General features: G+C 40.0%; 1 long non-coding RNA gene across 1 annotated transcript in view; it reads right to left on the reverse strand.

The window, feature by feature from the left end:
- LOC130362310 (uncharacterized) overlaps positions 1–15,790 on the reverse strand; it is a 47,635-nt gene that overhangs the window by 19,330 nt on the left and 12,515 nt on the right. Inside the window, exon 2 of the long non-coding RNA XR_008891351.1 lies at positions 8,483–8,605. This is a non-coding gene — a long non-coding RNA (uncharacterized LOC130362310). The remainder of the gene's footprint in view (positions 1–8,482; positions 8,606–15,790) is intronic.

A 15,790-nucleotide genomic window follows, 5' to 3' on the forward strand; every position in this document is an offset into this window, starting at 1 on the left:
CGCGAATATTACGATTATGCGAATATTCGCGAATATATGACGAATATTCGTCCATATATTCGCGAATTCGAATATGGCCTATGCCGCTCAACACTAGCCATTAGTTACCTAGATGAGATTCTCACAGGAGCTTGCGGATGCTTTAGTCGAGGTCTGGAAGAACACCCCTCAGGAGACCATCCGCCACCTCATCAGGAGCATACCCAGGCATTGTAGGGAGGTCATACGGGCACGTGGAGGCCACACACACTACTGAGCCACATTTTGACCTGTTTTAAGGACATTACATAAAGTTGGATCAGCCTGTAGTGTGGTTTTCCACTTTGATTTTGAGTGTGACTCCATATCCAGACCTCCATGGGTTGATAAATTTGATTTCCATTGATAATTTTTGTGTTATTCTGTTGTCAGCACATTCAACTATATAAAGACAAAAGTATTTCATACGATTAGTTCATTCATTACGATCTAGGATGTGATATCTTAGTGTTCCCTTTATTATACAAACAGTATAATGTACATTTACATCTACATTTTGTAAAAAGTTTTGTAAATGACAGGTAAACTATAAGTAGCAGCACCCCTTGGGTAGGTATTCCCCTATAGGTATCCTTAATAGGTCCTCAACCCCCCCCAAAAAAATTGAACATACGCCTCTGGTAATGTGTATGGGGAAAATGTACTAAATGGTTGCATTGCATATGATAAATATAGGGCTAGTACACATTTTTTTTTAAATAACACTGCTGTGTATGGTTCCACCTCTGCAACTTTTTCTGTGAATTTTTAACTCATTGAGCCAAAATGTGCAACTTTTGCAAATGCGGTCCAAAGCCAGTTTTATAAATCAGGTCAGGGCTGGTGTAGATTCGCAACAAATTTAGGGCTTTGCGACAAATGCAAAAAATTCATGACCACTTCAAAAAAGTTAACAAGACTATGGCATGGCTACACAATTCTACAAAAAGCATCTAAAGCAAAAGTCACAAGGAAACGTCTCTAAACAGCAACTGCGACAAATGAACATCACAAAAACAGGGTTAAACCAATGATAAATTATGAATCTTGTTACCCCTCTTAATCCTGGTTCTCAACAAATGACAAATACAGTCTTTGATAAAGGTGATGCCATCCATGAAATTGTAAGTCATGTCATCCCATGTTTTAGGAAAAATGATGAACTTTTGCTTACTTGGTATATACACAAGGCAATGGCATGCTCAAAAGTGAAATATTACGAAGATGGGATACATTTTTGTAAACCATGGCTGAGTTAAGTATACCATCTGCCGTGGTTGGTAATTCAACTACTAGAGTGGTTTGGACAGCTTAAAAATGGCCTTAAAGAGGTACTCCACTGGAAAACATTTTTTTTTTTTTTTAAATCAACTGGTGCCAGAAAGTTAAACAGATTTGTAAATTAATTCTATTAATAAATTTTAATCCTTCCAGTACTTATCAGTTTCTGTTATTATCCACAGGAAATTATTTTCTTTTTGAATTTCCATTCTGCCTGACCACAGTGCTCTCTGCTGCCACCTCTGTCCATTTTAGGAATTGTCCAGAGTAGGACCAAGCCCCCATAGAAAACCTAACCTGCTCTGGACAGTGATAGTGATACTTTTAACTACTGTAATGTACTGTATAAGAGAAAAAGCCTGTTCTACTGTGTACAGTTATTAAACGTGCATTGTATACATCAGGAAAAACCACAGCGCACACAAGTTCCTGCAAACCAGGAGGGAAGTTTACTCCATTTCAAGCAGTGTTCATAGGAGAGAATTATAAACATTTGTTTGCTTAATAAAGTTTTTTAATCTTCATATTGCCTTGATTTGATGATTCGTATAACCGCTATGAAGGATGGGAGGTGGGGTGGTGTATCTGAGCTTCAGACATGGTCAGGAATGTTCACTACTTCAATGTGTTAAATGGAGCGGTGATATTTAAAAAAGTTATAGGATGGAAGATGAGGAGACTTGTAGGAGCTTCAGACATGCTACAGTTACTCCTTTCTGTGTAAGTTACTCCCTATGGGCATAATGCTCTTCACATTATTTCCCTGTTTTTACAATTGCTAATTTTAACTGAAGTCTCTACTCTGTCTATTTGCATTATATCATTTTGGGGTGTCTGATAAGTGGATGTAAGACTCATTTTGGGGTCACTCACGTAGAATACAGGGTGACAGATCTGCTGTAGCACGCCCTCAGGTAGCCTGTGGGTGAGCCATTACATTGCTGTAACGGGGGAAGTTGACGAGTTGAAGTTTGCAAACGGGGTGCTTTACCAAACGTGGACAGATTGATGAGTAATAAAGGCGCTTCACTACTCTAAATTATCATGAACCCCACATGACAATGAATCCTAGGCCATAAAGGAAAATCCATTATTATTTTGAGGGTGCCATGGTCTCTTAGGCATACAAATCTCTTTAGTGCCAGTAAAGAAAACTATAGATTGTGGCTTTAAGAATCTTCCTTTTTATTTTCCATTTGTGTTGAGTACACCTTTGGTTTAAAAACTGCAGTGTTCAAAACAAGACGCAAAAAAACGCCATGTGTGACATTAATCCTGGGGTGCATTCCTATGAGTGGGATCTACTGCTGCAGGTTTCAGCTGCTGTGAGTTTAAGGTGGTGGATTTTTCCATTGAAGTTAACGTAATTTCCTGGGGAAACTCACAGTAAATCCCGCCTGTGTTAAATGTACCCTGAATGGGGTTGTCAGTTGGATCATGTAATACAAGATTATTTGTTTGCTAGGTGTGTGAACGCTAGAGCCATGATGAATGGATAACTCCTTTCCAATCATCACTGTAGTATTCACTTTAATATACATAACTATAAAGAACAACTTGCTTTAACCCATTCATGGCCCAGAGCATAGAGATGTTTATATATTCATGAATTGATAGTGTAACACGTGTTCCATATTTCGCTGCCTACCTCAGCCGTACTGTGCGCACAGATATTCCTCCTCCTCGCTGCAGGTTTGGACTGCTCCTTCTGCTCTATCCCATGCAGTGACATTATCTGGTGCATCCAGTTGGGGCCACGCGAGTCCTGTCTCTAAGGGTCTGTGTATGCCTCTGATTCTGCTCCCTCTCCAATCCCTGTTCAGCATCACATATTTAAGGGCTCTCCCCCTCCTTTCCTTTCCTGAGCAATATTGTGGTTTACTGCAAGTGAAGGTGTCATCTATTGTGTTCCAGTTTTCTGACCTAGGTTCTGTTTCTGACTACATCTCTGCCTGCTCCCTTAGCTTCTGCTCTGCTTCTCCTGGATTTGACTGTGGACTGTTTGACTTTGCCTCTCTCTGCTAGCAAGTTTGTTCCATCTTGCTGCACCTGAGCTATTCAGCTCTGCGGTTTTTCCAGCACCAGTTCAGCTAAGTCACCAGACCTGATCTGCTGTGTCTGACTCCACCTGCTGTGATCTCCCATCTCCAGCGTCTGTCCACTCTCACCTGCCTGTATCTCTGGAGTTTAACTCCGGGGTGTTTGGCCTGCTCGACAAGCTGCCACTTACCGGGATCACTCTTGAGGAAGCGACCTGGTGTTTCCCTGCAGCTAAAACCAGCTTCCGCATCCTGGAGCGGGAAAAAAAGGTGAAAACCAGGGGAACACTTAGACACCATTCCCAGGATTGGCCCTATGCCAAACCGGTAAGTAGCACAGCGGGTCCACACCCGTTGAGGCTTTTAAGTTAGGATTAATATGAATAGATCCAATATTTGTTACATTTTGTTTTATGTTACATTATTTTATTTTCTGGATATACATTTCCTGATACTGAAAGTTTACAACTAATTAAGTTAAGAAATTAGAATTAAGGAGATAAACTCTTGGTCTAATTACTTATTTCATCTCAGAAGTCAAGCGCAATTAATCCACCGCAATTAGTTTTTAGTTTGTCAGATTAAAATTAATATCTTTTATTAAGATTTCAACATCAAACTAATTTATCTAAATTGCATCCAGCTAATCTTCATAGATATCCACTACTGACTAGAGAATAATTAGTCCTACATCTATTTAACAAGCGTATTTGTGAAAATATTATGTCATGTTCAATATTTGATGTCAGGCATCAAATGTCCACATTATATAATTTAATATGGCGTTTTTACCAAACTGTAAACAGCATCACCTAGAGGTGTAAGGATGTATGTAAATTGAGCCAAGCATCTTGGATAGCCAGTATCTTATACCACATTCTTATTTTTCTATTACTCTATTTGGAATACATTAGAATTGTATTCATATTCTATTTGTCATCAATTTAGGCACTGGATTATCTAATATGAATAAAGTAATTCACATTCTACGGAATGAGTAAATGACTAGAAAGGGCAGATAATGTTGTCAGAGGTGTAACTTGAAGCTCCTAGGGCCTGATGCAAAATCTGTCAATGGGGTACTTACCTTACTGTTAACCTTACTGTGATTTTATAATACAGTGGTCCCTCAACATACGATGGTAATCCGTTCCAAATGAACCATCGTTTGTTGAAACCATTATATGTTGAGGGATCCGTGCAATGTAAAGAATAGGAAGTTGTACTCACCTGTCTCCGCCGTTCCGGACTCATCACCGCTGCCCTGGATGTCGCCCTCCATCGCTGTCGCCGCATCCCCGTGTTGTCCCCGCTGCTCTGGAATGTCTCTTCCGCCCCGGGATCATCGCTCTCACGTCGCCGTCATCACGTCACTACGCACGCCATTCCTATTGCATGATGGGACGGCGTGCGCGGCGACGTGATGATGACGATGGATAGCGCTGGCGATGGAGGGGATCCCGAAGAGGACGCTCCGGAGCCCTGAGGACAGGTAGGAGACCATCACCGGAGCACATGGGGCACCGTAAACTGCTATCCGGCGGCAGTTGAAGCAGTCTGCGCTGCCGGATAGCCGTTTATGTGATGGCCCCGACATACAAAAGCATCGTATGTTGATGCTGCCTTCAACATGCGATGGCTTCTGAGAGTCCATCGCATGTTGAAATTATCGTATGTCGGGGCCATCATTGGTCGGGGGGGGGTCACTGTATTGGTGTCTATGTATGTGGCGGAGAGGATTTTACAATAATACTCAGACACATACATATTATCACATAAAACAAACAAAAAACACAACACCTTTATTGACACAATGTAAAGAAAATCGATTACGAGAACCCTCATGGCCCCATAATTATATAATGAAACACATCATACATTTAAAACACACAATATATCCCCTGCTACATAATGGAAGTAAAAGAAGAAAAAATAACACATATACTGGGCAGGACTCACCCAGTAACAATAGGCAGACTGTCAAATACACTGAAATAAACAGTCACTCAAATTATATGAAATAATATCTAAGATAAGAGTCAAAAAAGTAGCCTTCTATATCCAAATAAAGCCCTTGGGGGAGCCAACCCCACGTATTCCGACATCTATCATGGCTTCAGCAGGATGCTTTTGCTTACATTGTGTAGTAGTAAATGTATTGTGTGTTTTTAACTGATTTTAAATGTGTTGTTTATTTTGACATACTGGAGGAGATTTATCAAAACCAGGGCAGAGGAAGAGTGTTGCAGTTGCCCATAGCAACCAATCAGATCGCTTCTTTCATTTTTAATGAAAGAAGCGATCTGATTGGTTGTTAGGGGCAACCGCACCACTCTTCCTCTACACTGGTTTTGATAAATCTCCCCCACTGTATGGGAGTTAGAATGCAGTTCTCATTTCTATGTGTTATGGTACAGTTCTGTTTCCACTCAAACTAGCTCTACCACAGTGGTGCCCACCCACATACTTACATATAGCAGAAGACATTTTGGGCATCTGTTGCCTGTGTCCCTCTATAGCTACCTGTTTATACAAGCTTTGACTCTGTGTAAAAAGGGTTCTTTATTTGTGTGATGTTAGAGACATTTATTAAAATGCTTCATGGTTTATGATAAATAAAAAATAAACTTTCCTTATTAACAGTCTGCCCATTAGGTACAATCCAGTATTACTCCAATTTCACCCCCAAATATTCCACAATATCTTGTGATAAAAGTCTTGTGTTTGTTCTGCTGCACTTACAATAGTTGGGATATTCTTCAGAGGTAAAGCGACTGTAAAGCTGTCAAGTCAGGCTTTATAAAACAGAAGAAAAGCTTCAATAAAACTGTATAAAAGAACATTTACTACCCTCCTCCCATGTTTAGGCCAAGAAGGTCCACATGTAAACTCTCGAAAAATACATAGGATTTCACTTAAAAAAATGATACTGTCTTGCTGCTATCCATCCATTGGATAATACAACACGAATGGCTGATCAGCCAATAAGCAAATATGTACCGGCTGCTCACTTGGTCTATTACACGGGACAATTATCAGCCAATGCCCGATCTAATACAGCCTATAGAATGAAGCTCATATTGTCAGACCAATAAGTGACTACAGTTCTTACAACTTATGTATTAAGACTTTTTATTAAACACTATCAACTTTATCTGGAAAGAAAGTAAAACAATGGTTTTTTCATGTTTTCCAATAATGTGGTTTTTGTTGGAAAGTTTGGCATGGTAACCTCTCTACCAAGTAGGGGTGTTTATAGGAGGCTTTAAAACCTCTTGGCACAGATGACTGAAATAAGAAATAGCCCTTTATCCCAAGGGACATTTAAATATTTTTTAGTTAAAGGGAATGTGTTTAACTCACTTTCCGCTGCTCCCCCGTTGCGCCGCTATACTTCTTCCTGTCTCTGGTCCCGGTCTTCTTCCTGCTTCCATGTGCACGGATCACTACACTGCAATCAGTGTATCTTCGGCCGCAGCAATGTCCCACCTCGGCCGGTGATAGGCTGAGCACAGTGTCAAGTAAGAAGCCCAGGGAGAAGGTGGGGCCCAGCCACTGCACTCAGCCTATCACTGGCCAAGGCGGGACATTGACCGGTGATACACTGACCGCAGTGTGATGATCTGTTATAGCGGTGCAAAGAGGGAGCAGCGGAAGGTGAGTTAAAGTTCGTTTTTTTTTCTTTTTGCAGCCTGAGCACATTGGGATAAAACAAAAATGTGCTACAGTACTGCTTTAAACATATTTTCAAATAATTTTTAGTGACTTTTTTTTTTTTACTTTACATTTTACTCTCTATATTATAAAATTATACTGAAATATTGTCTGCTTTAATCTGGCCAATAGACCTAGAACTAATCTGAGACTTCGTGTTCTGTCTGTGATAACAAGGAAGGGATTGCTGGAAGGTTAAAAATTTCAGTGAAAAGTGACACCTGAATATAGACGAGACAATAGCAGCCTTGGTTATAAGGGGTAAGAAAAGGACTCACATTCATTTTAACTTTCATACGATCAAGTCCAAAGTAGTAATGGGATCGCCAACATCTGGTTTGAGATTTTTCAAGTATAGAAATAGGCAACTGGTAAGATAATAATATGGAGAAAGGGTTTCAGGGACAGAAGAGAACCAATGAGAATTATTAATAGATGATCAATCGGGTTCTTTACCAGAAGCTTCCCATGAAATACACAGGGAAAACTGATGGAAAAGACATCCATTGCTTCTGGGTAATCTGTCTTTTTCACATTGCAAAACCTTAGGACCTCCCAATTGCTCCTGGATACCATGAAGGGTAAAATTGAAGGCCCCTTATGTTTTTCATATGCTGTGAACACAACTTTGGGAATACAAAGCTGTTACATTTATGTAAGAATATAATATAAATAGGTACTCTGATGTCAGGTAAAAACATAAAAATGCTGCAGAAGCATATAGCATTGCTTACCTATCTGCTCCAGTTCTGAAACCATCAGAAAATCTATTTTAGTCTGGGGGTCTTAGACCTGTACTACATGGTTGTACCTCATGTTTGACTAGTTGCATAGTACTACAATTCTTAGAATGCATTGCTTTCCCTCAGCTCTTCATCACAGAACTCCCGCCATGCCTGCTTCCCTTCCACTGCACTCCGACCAGTTTCCCACACACTGTTCCAGAACATCTAAGTTTTTCATTTCAAGAGAGGTTGCAGCACCTACTATGCATTCCCTTTCTGCTCCTCTTTCACTTAATTCCCCTTACACTCCAAATTTCTAGAGAAATTAGCTTTGGGACATATGTAAGTGATCTTGGTACAACATTGCACAGTTTGTTGGCACTACAGGTCATTCTAATAATAGTATTTTCACCTAAAAACTTGTTTTTTATGTACATAAATGTACAATTCAAATGCATGCAGTGTGGTGAAATGTTTTCTATTTTGTTCACTTTGTTCATATTTGACACTTTCAATGCTTTCTAACCAGTAACAGGTGCTGAATCATGTCACTATAATCATGGCGCTCTCGTCTTGGCATTGTTTTAGCAGACGTATGGTTAATTTGCCTAAGTGAAGCTAAAGTTTGTACTGGAATGCAGGACATTTCTTCATCCTATTTTCCTCTGAAACATGTTGAAGTTAACCAAGCTGATACAAACAAACCTTTTTGGCAAATGGTGGTGTCACAGCTGCTGATAATACGGCTTCTGTGGGGCTCCAGAGTGAGCCAGCGTCTGCAGATGTTTCAGTTCAATTGATTATGTAATACACTTCTGCATTCTACCACTGAAATACAAAGCAGAACATTAAAAAATCAATTTCTGAAAGAAGTAAAAATAGAAAATTGCTTCTTTCTCGTATTGAATCTCAGCAAGAGGTTTTTATAATGGAAGTCATGGAGTATTGCTTCATTTAGCATTGGACCAGTGTGTAATACATTATTGCTGTTTATTTAATTATTCATTTATTTATTCATTTATTTTCATTTCCATGAGTTTTATAGGTTTGAATTCATAGTGCACCTGTTGTCTACAGATGGGGTCACATGACTGATTTTAAGGTAGCTAAAAGAAATAGAGATTTGTCTTTTTCCAAGGTAATTGCAATCTTTCAAAAACATTTCCCAAATCGGTGTCCCATAGCAAATCTTGAAACCCTTGTAATCACTTGCTCCATGACTGTGGAATGTAGTGAACTACATCCTACCTCTATCTGTCTGTAGGAATTACCTTATAATATGGTGAATGTCATCCCTAATGCATTGCTTACTGGTATTATAATGTTTGCATAAGTATTCACCCTTTTATGTAATGGATAAACCCAAAATAGTCCATCATTTGAAAGTGTGGGGAAATATTTTTACAAATAAAAATCTAAAAAGTGTTGAGTGCATATGTATTCCCCCACTTTACTGTGAGACCTCCCGACAAATATCTGGTGCAACCAACTGCAACTTACTCTTAAGTACAACTTTTATGTAAAGGTCTCAGAGTTTGTTACAGAGCACTACTATACAAACAGGAGCATGAAGAACAATGAGTTCAGCCAGAATATGGGCAGAACATGTTGTATACTGTATTATATGTAGTTAATGTAAATCATAGGTATGAACTGCTGTTCCTTATTAGAAAAAACAAATCATTGCTTTCAATAGATTGATAGAGACAGGCAGATAGATAGATACATAGATAGTTGGTAAATAGATAGATAGATAGATAGATAGATAGATACCACAGTCCCAGACGCAGACTGCATGTATAGATCCAAACATGCAAATATCCAGCAGCACGCCCAAGGATTTTGAAGTAAAACACCAAAGTAAAGCACTTTGGTGTTTTACTTAAAAATCCTCGGGTGTGCTGCAGGATTTTTGCATGTTTAGATAGATAGATCAATAGATAGATACAATTAGGGACATTTTCAACCACTTTTTCTTTTTTCGTGTTTTTTTTCCCCCTGAAAAACATATATATATATATATATATTTTATTTATTTTTTTTTAAATCAACTGGTGACAGAAAGTTAAACAGATTTGTAAATTACTTCTATTAAAAAATCTTAATCCTTCCAGTACTTATGAACTGCTTTATGCTCCACAGGAAGTTCTTTTCTTTTTGAATTTCCTTTCTGTCTGGCCACAGTGCTCTCTGCTGACACCTCTGTCCATTTTAGGAACTGTCCAGAGAAGGATAGGTTTGCTATGGGGATTTGCTCCTATTCTGGACAGTCCCTGATATGGACAGAGGTGTCAGCAGAGAGCACTGGGGGCAGACAGAAAGGAAATTCAAAAAGAAAAGAACTTCCTCTGGAACATACAGCAGCTGATAATTACTGGAAGGATTGAGATTTTTAAATAGAAGTAATTAACAAAGCTGTTTAACATTCTGGTACCAGTTGATTTAAGAAAAAATGATTCGAGGGGAGCACCCCTTTAATACCCGAAGTGAAAACAGAATTATACAAATCATTTGCATAGGAATTGTTGGTTGACAGCCATTTTCAACTCTCTCCGGAAATGTTTAACTCAAGAACATTCGCAGAATTGTCTGTAAGCCATTCCTGTGTTGTCTTGGCTGTGTGCCTAGGGTTATTGTCTTGTTGGAAGGTATACCTTTGGCCCAGACTGGAGATTCAGATTTTCATTAAAGGTGTATTCCAGGAAAATAGATCAACTGGCTCCAGAAAGTTAAACAGATTTGTAAATTGCTTCTATTAAAAAATCTTAATCCTTTCAATAATTATCAGCTGCTGAAGTTGAGTAGTTTTTTTCTGTCTGGCAACAGTGCTCTCTGCTGACATCTCTGCTTGTCTTGGGAACTGCACAGAGTAGAAGAGGTTTGCTATGGGGATTTGCTTCTAAACTGTGCGGTTCCCAAGACACGTGTCATCCGAGAGCACTTAGACAGAAAAGAATAACTCAACTTTAGCAGCTCATAAGTACTGAAAGGATTAATATTTTTTAATAAAAATAATTTACAAATCTGTTTAACTTTCTGGAGCCAGTTGAGATATATATATATATATATATATATATATATATATATATATATATACATATGTTTTTTTTTCCTGGATAACCCTTTTTAAGGAATATCTTTATATTTTGCTTTATTCAGCTTTCCCTCAACCTCCACCAGTCTCCCTGTCCCAGCCACTGAAAAAGCACCCCAACAGCATAAAGCTGCCACCACCATGCATCGCTATAGGGATGGTATTGGGCAGGTGATGAGTAGTGCCTGGTTTCCCCCAGATATGATGCTTAGAATAAAACCAGAAAACTTTGTTTCTCACAGTCTGACAGTCCTTTAGGTGCTTTCTTGCAAATACCAGACGGGCCTTTGGATGTGTCTTTTACTGAGCAGAGACTCTTTTGTGTCCATAAAAGCCAAATTGGTGGAGCGCTACAATGATGGTTCACCTTCTGGAAGCTTTTCCTACCTGGGAAAAGGATTTTTGGTGCTCAGCCAGAGTTAGCATTGGGTTCTTAGCAAGGCGCTTCTCCTTTACTTAGTTTGGCGGGGCAGCCAGCACAAGGTAGAATCCTGGTTGTTCCAAAGTTCATCTATTTAAGTATTTGTATAGGCCACTGTGCTCTTGCGAACTTCCAGTGCAGCGGACATTTTTTATGTGTATCCTTACAATCCTGTCTCTGAGCTCTACAGGCTTTTTTTTCTACCTTATGGTTTGGTTTTTTGCTCTTAAATATATTGTCAGCAGTGAGACCTTATATACACAGGGCTGTGTCTTTCCAAATCATGTCCAAAACATCTCAGAGATGATCAAGAGAAATAGGAGGCCCCCGGAACTAAATGAGTGTCATAGCAAAGGGTGTAAATACTTATATCCATGTAAAAGAGTTTAGTTTACCTTTTTTAATAAATTTGCAAAACATTTTTTTTCTAAAATTCTATTTTCACTTTATTATTTGCTGTCTGGCCAGGCTTCAACAGTCATCATAAAAGGGGTTCCGAACGCTGGAGCCGGCACCGGGAGCTCATGACATCATAGCCCCGCCTCCTCATGACGTCACTCCCTGCCCCCTCAATGCAAGTCAATGGGAGGGGGCGTGACAGCCGTCACGCCCCCTCCCATAGACTTGCATTGAGGGGGAGAGGCTATTTTGTCACAAGCTCCTGGTACCGGCTTCAGTGTTCTGAACAGTTTGTTCCAAACGCTGAGCAGCAGAGTACCCCTTTAACATCTTGGCAGTTTGGCTCTGTAATAAATCTTGCATAATCTTAGACTGTCTAGACTAAGTTTATACTGTACAAGAATTAGACGGTTATACCGAATCGGGGCGGCGGTATTTTATTTAGTTTTTTTATGAAGGCAGTTGTTCTGTTTCTTTCCATAAGGTGCTGTGTACTCGCAAGTAAATTGGTAATGTCTGGACCTAACGGCTGCCTGTCTTTCATACACAAGGAACTAGTGCCACAATTCTTCGGTGAACGGTGCCTTATGAAGAAAAACAAATCTAACCGCAAATGAGGTATAACTAGAGTTAAGTGGTAGAAGCCCGAACAGCTTGTGGAAAAGTGTGACAGAAAAACAATGTGGAAGAAGGCAAAATGGAGAAGCAAATGAAATAAAAGCATTGTGCATACAGCTCTGGGTACTTTCAATTACATTCTCATGGAACTGAAAACTGAGTAGTTCAATGCATTTTACCTTTAACTGAAAGCAATCAAAAAATAAATCTTTCCTTTTCAAGATTGTGTTCTTTTGATGAAATCCATAGGGGGGTACCTTTAGAAAGTGCTGCGTGGGAGGGAGGTACACAAAGCCCCATAATTTTTAACGGGATTTGGGCACTCTCCTTCTGTTTCCTCCTGTTTTGAAAATGATTTCCCTTTAGATGCTGAAGCAGTTGTGTATTCCTGTGACCCCAGACTCCCTCATAGAAAAATAAATTATTAAGTCTAACCGCCTCGGTGAGTCACTCGCAATGTTAATAAAATAATACAGCTCGGCTTATGTACAGCATTATTTACACTAAAAATATATTTCTCTCTTTTAAGCTGCAGAATAATATTGTACAATGAAACAAGCGAGATATAATTATTAAAAAAAATCCTTTGTTAATAATAAGATGATGGGAAATAAACTAAGAAAATAAATCCTGCTATGCACAACATGAAGCTGCATACGTATACGTGTTTTAACATTTCACTAGATTAGTTCATGTACATTTTAAATGGAGCGTCGGTGAATGCTATGTGACGTATGAAAACAAATACAAATAGGAAGGTAAGACTCTGTTGATTACAAAGCCCATGACACTTTGGCAGAACCAGGGGATGGTGGATTGAAATGGTGCCTGACAGCCTCATTGCCCTACATTTGGGATCTTTAGTGGTTCTGTCAAGGTTTAAAGGGGTATTCCAGGATTTTTTTTTATTTGACTATGCTACAGGGGCTGTAAAGTTAGTGTAGTTTATAATACAGTGTCTGTACCTGTGTGTGACGATGGTCTCGCAATTTTTAAGTGATTTTTGCCCCAATATTTATTTTTACCAGCATACAAAATTACTGGGGTCCCAGGTTGCAGTGCGGTTGAGAAATTACATCACTAGTCAGTTGATCAGTGGGAGCCTGTCCTGCTTCGATGGGTTGAGTGACCGCTGGGTGGGAGAGAGATCATTCTGCAGCTAATTGTAGTTTTGCAACAGCTGAAGGCACCCTGGTTAGAAAACACTGGTCTATTAAATGGAATGCAGCTCCTTCGTGTGTCAATGAGTGGGGTGGCTGATGTGTGGGAGAGAGAAAAGTGACCTCACACTTACAAACAAGTAACTATTGGATTTATAGTTTGAGAGAACAAACTCCAACAGGAAATACCCAGTTCACAAAAAGATAGCCACAGCGTTATGGTAATCTCACAAAATAGCTATTTAGCCCCAAGACAAGTGCAGATCGTTCCTTAGCATGTCAATTACTGTCTGGCAGGTATGTACTAAAATCACCTTATGGTGGATAACCCCTTTAAGACAAACAAAACCCATGATAGAAGGGCATAAGAGCAATGTGAATGTAGGCCAATACATGTTGAACAGTGATTTAGCAAATTAGAAGACAATCCATAAAAATAAAATCACTGCCAGTTGAAATGAATAACATTGATTGTCTTGTTATAATGGCACCTCTTAAGGGTTAAGATATATTAGGCTGCAAGTAAACAGCCGGTTCTTGAAGTTGATATGTTGGAAGCGGGAAACATTGGCGACTGTAAGGATCCGAGTTAGAGAATCTTCAAATGGTAATTCTTGTTGGATGTTTCCAGTATGCAGTGGGTAGTCCCTACCAAATGTAGACCAATGAAGAACAATTGGTTAACTGGACACAGTATTAGGGGTATCCAAGGCCGACTAATACACATGGGGTGTAAAGACTATCCCATCAGGCCTGTTCCCACTGAATATGCTAGCTACGATAATAAGATGTGAAAACATATTGGATTGCACCTGCTAGTCAGAATGCCCTTGTTGAACCCTGTCCACTGCTGAGAGCCTACGATGGGCAATGGGCATGTACGCAGTAGAAATTAGTTACAGAGAAGAAGGTGGCCTGGTCTAACCAATCACATTTTCTTTTACATCACTTTAATGGCTGTGTGTGTTTGTGCTATCTGAGAAAAATATGACACAAGTGATAGCTAGAAGAAGCAATGGGATGCATTGAGCAGTATTCTGTTGAGAAAAATTGGGTCCTGGCATTAATGTGGATGTCACTTTACCATCAAGCATCTGTGTCGTGCTGAAAACACAAGTCTGATCCACGGAGACCACATCTCACAATGTAAAGGAAGTCCCCTTTATTTGAAATTGATGGACATACATCTCTTTTAATTATACTTTGTACAGACATGGGCAAAAGTTTTTAGACTAACAAAAATTTTGCTTTTCACAAAGTTTGCTGAGATCCGTGGAGTTTCCTAGCCATAGACCCAAAAGTTCTAGGTTTTGTTCACCGAGCCACTTAGTTATCACTAGAGATGAGCATATTTTTTTAAAATTCGATTCGGACGATTCGAAAAATGTTCCCAAAAAATTTGTTTCGGTTCAAATTTATTTGCAGCGAATCTCTATTTAAAATGGCTATTTCTGGCCTACAGAGAGCCTCAATAGGGGTGTAGAACACTTTGCCTTGCTGTAACACACATAGAGTGTGTGCTGGGTTTGTGAAATAATACTGTTATTCAGTATGAAATGCAGATCACTATTGCAGAGCGGCACAATGACAGAGTCTGGAGGTGGCATTTGTATGCGGAGACCATATAGTGGCTGAATGACACAGCGTGGAGTTGGCGGCAGCATGAGGAGACCATATAGTGGCTGAATGACCCAGCATGGAGGTGGCAGCAGCATGAGGAGACCATATAGTGGATGAATGACACAGCGTAGAGGTGGCGGCAGCATATAGTGGCTGAATGACACAGCCTGGTGTTTGCAGCAGCATGAGGAGAACATATAGTAGCTGAATTACACAGCATGGAGGTGGCAGCAGCACGAGGAGACCATAAAGTGCCTGAATGAAACAGCATGGAGGTGGCAGCAGCATGAGGAGACATATAATGGCCGAATGACATAGCCTGGAGGTGGTAGAAGCATGAGGAGACCATATAGTGGCTGAATAACCCAGCGTTGAGGTGGCGGCAGCATGAGGAGACCATATAGTGCCTGCATGAAATAGCGTGGAGGTGGCTGCAGCATTGGGAGACCATATAGTGGCTGAATGAAACAGCGTGGAGGTGGCGGCAGCATGAGGAGACCATATAGTGGCCAAATGACACAGCCTGGAGTTGGCGGCAGCATGAGGAGATCATATAGTGGCTGAATGACCCAGCGTTGAGGTGGCGGCAGCATGAGGAGACCATATAGTTCCTGAATGACACAGCGTGGAAGTGGTGGCGACATGAGGAGACCATATAGTGGCTGAATGACACGGTGTGGAGGTGGCGGCAGCATGAGGAG

The sequence above is a fragment of the Hyla sarda genome, chromosome 1 (assembly GCF_029499605.1).
Source record: "Hyla sarda isolate aHylSar1 chromosome 1, aHylSar1.hap1, whole genome shotgun sequence".
In the NCBI taxonomy this organism is placed as follows: Eukaryota; Metazoa; Chordata; class Amphibia; order Anura; family Hylidae; genus Hyla; species Hyla sarda.